The 5,994-nt window shown below is 48.1% G+C and overlaps 1 non-coding gene across 1 annotated transcript; it reads left to right on the top strand.

Moving 5' to 3' along the window:
- Nucleotides 1-5,689: 5,689 nt before the first annotated feature.
- On the top strand, nt 5,690-5,780 carry trnas-aga. Its single transcript has one exon. It is a non-coding gene; the product is annotated as a tRNA-Ser (tRNA).
- The last annotated feature ends 214 nt before the right edge of the window (nt 5,781-5,994 follow it).

Below are 5,994 nucleotides of genomic sequence, written 5' to 3'. Positions count from 1 at the left end.
TAATGTGGAGGAATTGCCGTACTCGGGACATACTGGTGCGACTATTGTCAATTCGTTTAACTGAAGGTTGTACACCCACAATATAGTTTTCATACTCGTTCAAAATGGCATTACTCCAAACCTGAATTCGGGACGGCACACCGCCGTCTTCATCACTCTCGCTATCAGTGAAAGTCGCCACGACGCAGCCTTGCTCCCTCGGTTCCGAGCACAGTTCAATATCCACTTGACTGGTTGGCTGCACCGCCGTCGAAGAACATGCCGTCTGATCACACTCGTCCACCAGCTGCTGCTCCACGGACAAACACTGCAAAATCACTGGGTCCTCCGGCCGCGGTTGAAGCACTGATTCGGCCTGCTGTCTCTCAGTAGAAATCCAGCTAAATTGCATAGCATTCGTCCAATCCATAGTACCAAACTTAAGTGCATGTACAGACTTCAAATGTCGATCTAGCCGCACTATATTCTGTTTACAACAAAGTCCACAGTCGCGTCTTGGTCTGGTACTCATAGCTTCTCTCTCCTGCCTTCGTCCGTGTCTCTTTGTTTGCTGCACCTAACCCTAACCCTGACATGGACTTCATGACCATACCACTCGACATGGACACATGGCAACCAACCGAGGACTGGACCTGCATAAGTGACGCAACTCAAGGGCTTTGCCTGATCCTTAGTTGAGTTGACAGACCTACCTAAACTTAACCTTTTCTATACCTTACCCTAACCCTAACCCTAACCTTAACCATACTAAAACCCATACCTAAACCTAACCCTGACCTTAACCCTTCTTAAAAAACCATATCTTACCCTTAACCCAAACCCTAACCTTAACCATTCTTAAATCATACCTAACCTTAACCCTACAGACAGACAGTCCTTTAACCCAACTAACGGGTTAACCTACAAGTGGGCGACCATGGGGCCTACAACTTTGGCCGGCCGCGCCCGTACCCTCCGACCCGCGCGTATATGATGTGGAGTGCAACCCCTCCCTTCCCCCCTCCGGTTTCCACGTGTCAGAGATGGAAGTGGATCAACCGAATCAAAACTAGAAACCCAACAATACATCCTCGAAGCTGAAAGACAACTCCAAAACACAGCCTTTTACCAACCCATAGAGGGACCCATCTACCTCCGATCCACAGCACTCATCAAAAGAGAACTCCTCCACATGGAACGGAAGAACCACATCACCAAAAGGCAACGAGAATACCTCACAGGGGATACACCTACCAGGAGCAGGTGCTTCTACCTACTCCCCAAAATCCACAAAGAACCCTCCACTTGGCCTCTCCCATTTGAAAACCCCCCGGGGAGACCCATCATCTCAGACTGTGGCAGTGAAACCTACGGCATCTCTCAATGGCTAGACATACACCTACGCCCTTTGGCCTCCAAACACAACAGCCACCTCAAAGATACCCCCGACTTCCTCCAGAAAATCGCCAACACTCCAGTCACCCCTGATGACCTTCTATTCACCATGGACATCGAGAGCCTCTACACCAACATCGAATTAGGAGCGGGACTAACAGCAGTCAGAGCCACCCTCACAAAATACCCCTCACCGGACAGACCTGATGACCACCTCCTACGCCTCCTAGAACTGGCCCTTACCCGTAACGACTTCGAATTCAACGGCCACACCTACCTCCAAACCAAAGGGGTAGCCATGGGAAAAAGATTTGCACCGGCCTATGCGGACATCTACCTGGCCGAATGGGAAAACACTGTCTACCCACTATGCCCACTCAAACCATTCCGCCTATACCGTTATCTCGACGACATATGGGGAATATGGCCACATGGCACAGCAGAATTCCTCCAATTCACCACCATTCTCAACAGCCACCACCCCTCCATCAACTTGACACACCAACTCCACAGCACTCAAGTACATTTCCTGGACACCATCACCTACAAGGGACCCAACCTCATCCAGACTGGGAGACTCGATACCAAGATGTACTTCAAGAACACAGACACGCACGCCCTCCTGCATGCCACCAGCTTCCATCCTTCGCACACCGGGAGAGGAATCCTAAAATCACAATTCCTGAGGTTCCACCGGATATGCACCCAACCTAAAGACCTCAAAATGGCTACACGCACCCTCTCCAAAGCACTCATCAAAAACAGAGGATATACCCGCTCGGAGCTCAAAAAAACTAAACGCTACACCAGGCGACACCCACGCCCGGGACCCAACAAAGGAAACCACCGGATCCTACCCATCATTACAACTTACAACTCACCCAGCCTCCGAGTGACTACTATCATCCAGCAAAGACTCCAGCGCCTACAACTACTCCCTCTCCACACACCCATCCTGGCCTTCAAACGGAACAAAAATCTCAAGGACTCCCTGGTCAGCAGCCACCTCACCTCATAAACCAGATAGACGAATCACAACCCAAGGGTACCTCCAGGCCCTATACCACCACCTAGGCTGGACCATTACTGAGGCCTTCAGTACAACGGAGGAACGACTGGACAGACACTGCACCTACACCTTACACACCCCACATCCCATACAACAGATCATCGGGTCATTAAGACCACAAAAAAAACAGATTCTCAAATAGCACCATAGAGTTACCATGCCCATGGACTCTCAAAAAGTACTTTCTAAAAAAAATATAAAAAAAAAATAAAAATAAAAAATCCAAATTTCTTGAACTCAGGGTTACCATGACCATGGACCTTTTGATGCAAAGAAACTATAAAATAGAATCCAAATAGCTAAATGTTATTTCCCAAGAACCCTCACCATCTTACCATCCTTCCAAATCTACCTCACCGAAGATACCCACCAGCACCCCCAACGGACGAGAACCTTTTTTCTCCAACTACTCTGGGGGCACGGTTTTGTCGACTCCCCCGCAGCGAGCGCACCCTAAGCAATCAGGCCCAACCATACACCAAGCAAGAAGAAGGGAGGAAATGGTAGACCGGACTCCTTCAGGACCCCTCTGGGGCCTGTTGGCAGACCTATCGGCTCAACCCTCCCAGCCCCCTTACACACGGGAGACTCACGTAACGCGCTGGACCACTATCTACCCCAGATTAGATCTGGATTGGCAGTAGGTTCAGTAGCGCGTGTTTCCTCCTAGCGGGTTGGGATACCCAAAAGAGGGGCTTTTGGGTTATGCGCTGCGGCTGGAGGATCGCGTCTGCCGAATAACCCCTGGGGTGCCCGGATAATGTCTGGCGAGGTATCGGACCCCGCAGAGGAATTTCCCACTGGGGGACCCCTTACCCCGCCGCACTTAGCCTGGACAACCGAACCACCTTTTTTTACCTGGACTACGAACCAATTCACTGTCTAGGGATGATATACCTCTGGAAATGTTACGATCCTTGAAGGGAGTAATTCCACTGGTCACTATTACCCAAAACCTCTGAATTACCTACGACTGAGATGGTGGGGATGGAAACACCCAATGAACTTCTACTACTGCCGGACGTTTCATACGTAAGCCAGAGAAGGTTTGCCGGTTTCTAAACCCTCCATACACCAACCGGAACACAGGACGTGACTCCAGGGGCGGATGCATGACAACCGTATAGAGGGTTCGCCTTCTGGGTTTTTGTCTGCTCAAACCATTGGCTGTTATAGACTGACCACTTGACAGGGACACATGGCAACCGACTGAGGTCCGGACCTGCACAAGGTACGCAACTCGATGGTTTTGCCTGATCCTACGCCGAGTATACCCATACAGACCAGCTGGATTCGACTAGACATGGGTTGATTTGGAATTAGGATCCTGGAAGGGAATAACTCCCAATCATACTCATGATTGAAAACATCCAGGACCCAAGACTGACGAACACTGAGGGGGATACATAGACAACATGGAGCTAAAGAAGAAGGATCCGAAAGAGAGTAAAAACTCCCAAGTTGCACTATGCTTTCCACCTCCGTTGACACAGCGGACCTGGACTTCATGACCATACCACCCAATATGGACACATGGCAACCAACCGAGGACCGTACCTGCATAAGGGACGCAACTCAAGGACTTTGCCTGATCCTAAGTTGAGGTGACAAACCTACCTAAACTTAACCTTTTCTATACCTTACCCTAACCCTAACCCTAACCTTAACCATCCCAAAACCCATACCTAAACTTAACCCGAACCTTACCCTTCTTAAAAAACCATATCTTACCCTAACCCTAAACCCTAACCTTAACCATTCTTAAACCCTACCTAACCTTAACCCTACAGACAGACAGTCCTTTAACCCAACCAACGGGTTAATTTACAAGTGGGCTACCATGGGGCCTACGACTTTGGCCGGCCGCGCCCGTACCCTCCGACCCGCGCGTATATGATGTGGAGTGCAACCCCTCCCTTCCCCCCTCCGGTTTCCACGTGTCAGAGATGGAAGTGGATCAACCGACTAAAAACTAGAACCCTAACCCTAACCCCTAACCCTAACCCTAACCCTAACCCTAACCCTAACCCTAACCCTGACTTAAATGTAATGTAAATGTAAGCTGGGGATTGAACCTGGGGGTTGTAGCTTGAACCTGGGGATTGTAATGTAAATGTAAGCTGAGGGGTGAACATCTCCTGCTCTGACTGCAGCTGGAAGGGACTGCTGCGAGAGGACTAGGCCGCCTGTGATTGCCTTGATAAGGCGGAGCTTTACCTAGCATAGACTTACAGATGACCTGGAATCAGTGGTTCTGGCGACGAGTTACACATGGAACAAACTAGCGCACAGTCAATAACAAAATAGAAGGGATTTTTTTTTAAAGGCAATAAATATGCCATAGTACCGAAATAATCACAATTTAGCAAATGAACACTGGAGTGATAGATGAGCAGATGATGATGTGCAAGTCGAAATACTGGTGTGCAAAAGTGCAGAAAGTAAATAAAAACAATATGTCGATGAGGTAGGTAGATTGGGTGGGCTATTTACAGATGGGCATCTCCTGCTCTGACTGCAGCTGGAAGGGACTGCTGCGCAAGGACTAGGCCGCCTGTGAGTGCTTTGATAAGGCGGAGCTTTACCTAGCATAGACTTACAGATGACCTGGAGCCAGTGGTTCTGGCGACGAGTTACACATGGAACAAACAAGCGCACAGTCAATAACAAAATAGCCAGTGGTTCTGGCGACGGATATGTAGCGAGGGCCAGCCGACTAGAGCATACAGGTCGCAGTGGCCATATCAAGACAATTGACCTTTTCTTTACACTGTTGTGATGAAAGTACATTTCCATAATATCAGCTATCTACCATAAACATCGAACAGGGATTGAACCCATGTGCTTCAGTAAACAAAAACAGATGGCTTTCCGCATCTATTTCATTTTTAGAATGTCAACATTGTGGAAAGTGGGAGTTGTGCAAAAGCTAATTTAACAAGTGAATACTCTCAAAAGACAAGTTGGGGAATACTGTAGGTTAGTGCCTCTCAGGAGTCATGCTGCTTAGCAGTAATAATACGATGATGAAATAACAATTTATAATAAACGCTCTCAAATGCAAACCTTCTGGAGCTGAGAAAAGATCAAGGAAAATAAGAAAACAGCTCTACCTAATAACAAATGAATGAGGGGAACATTTCATTTTATTGCATTATAATGATTTAATGAGTTACTGCATTGTCTTTCAGTTGTAAAATGATCACTTTCTGTAGGCTATGCCTGGTGGCCCATTCACTGCTGACAGGCCTGTTGTCGTGGCCGAGTGGTTAAGGCGATGGACTAGAAATCCATTAGGATCTTCCTGCGCAGGTTCGAATCCTGACTTCCGGCGCCGACTGAGATGGCCGCCTCGCTTCGCGTTCCTAGGAAACTATGCAGTTTTTTGTTTTTTTTACGTGTTATTTCTTACATTAGTACCCCAGGTCATCTTAGGTTTCATTACATACAGTCGAGAAGAACTACTGAATATAAGATCAGCGTCAACTCACCATCAGTACGACCAAGAATATGTTTTCCGCGATGCGGATCCTGTGTTCTGCCTTACAAAC

Source organism: Oncorhynchus gorbuscha, unplaced genomic scaffold (assembly GCF_021184085.1).
Source record: "Oncorhynchus gorbuscha isolate QuinsamMale2020 ecotype Even-year unplaced genomic scaffold, OgorEven_v1.0 Un_scaffold_765, whole genome shotgun sequence".
Classification (NCBI taxonomy): Eukaryota; Metazoa; Chordata; class Actinopteri; order Salmoniformes; family Salmonidae; genus Oncorhynchus; species Oncorhynchus gorbuscha.
The sequence above is the reverse complement of the archived record's forward strand: the minus strand, read 5'-3'. Positions and strand labels throughout refer to the sequence as shown.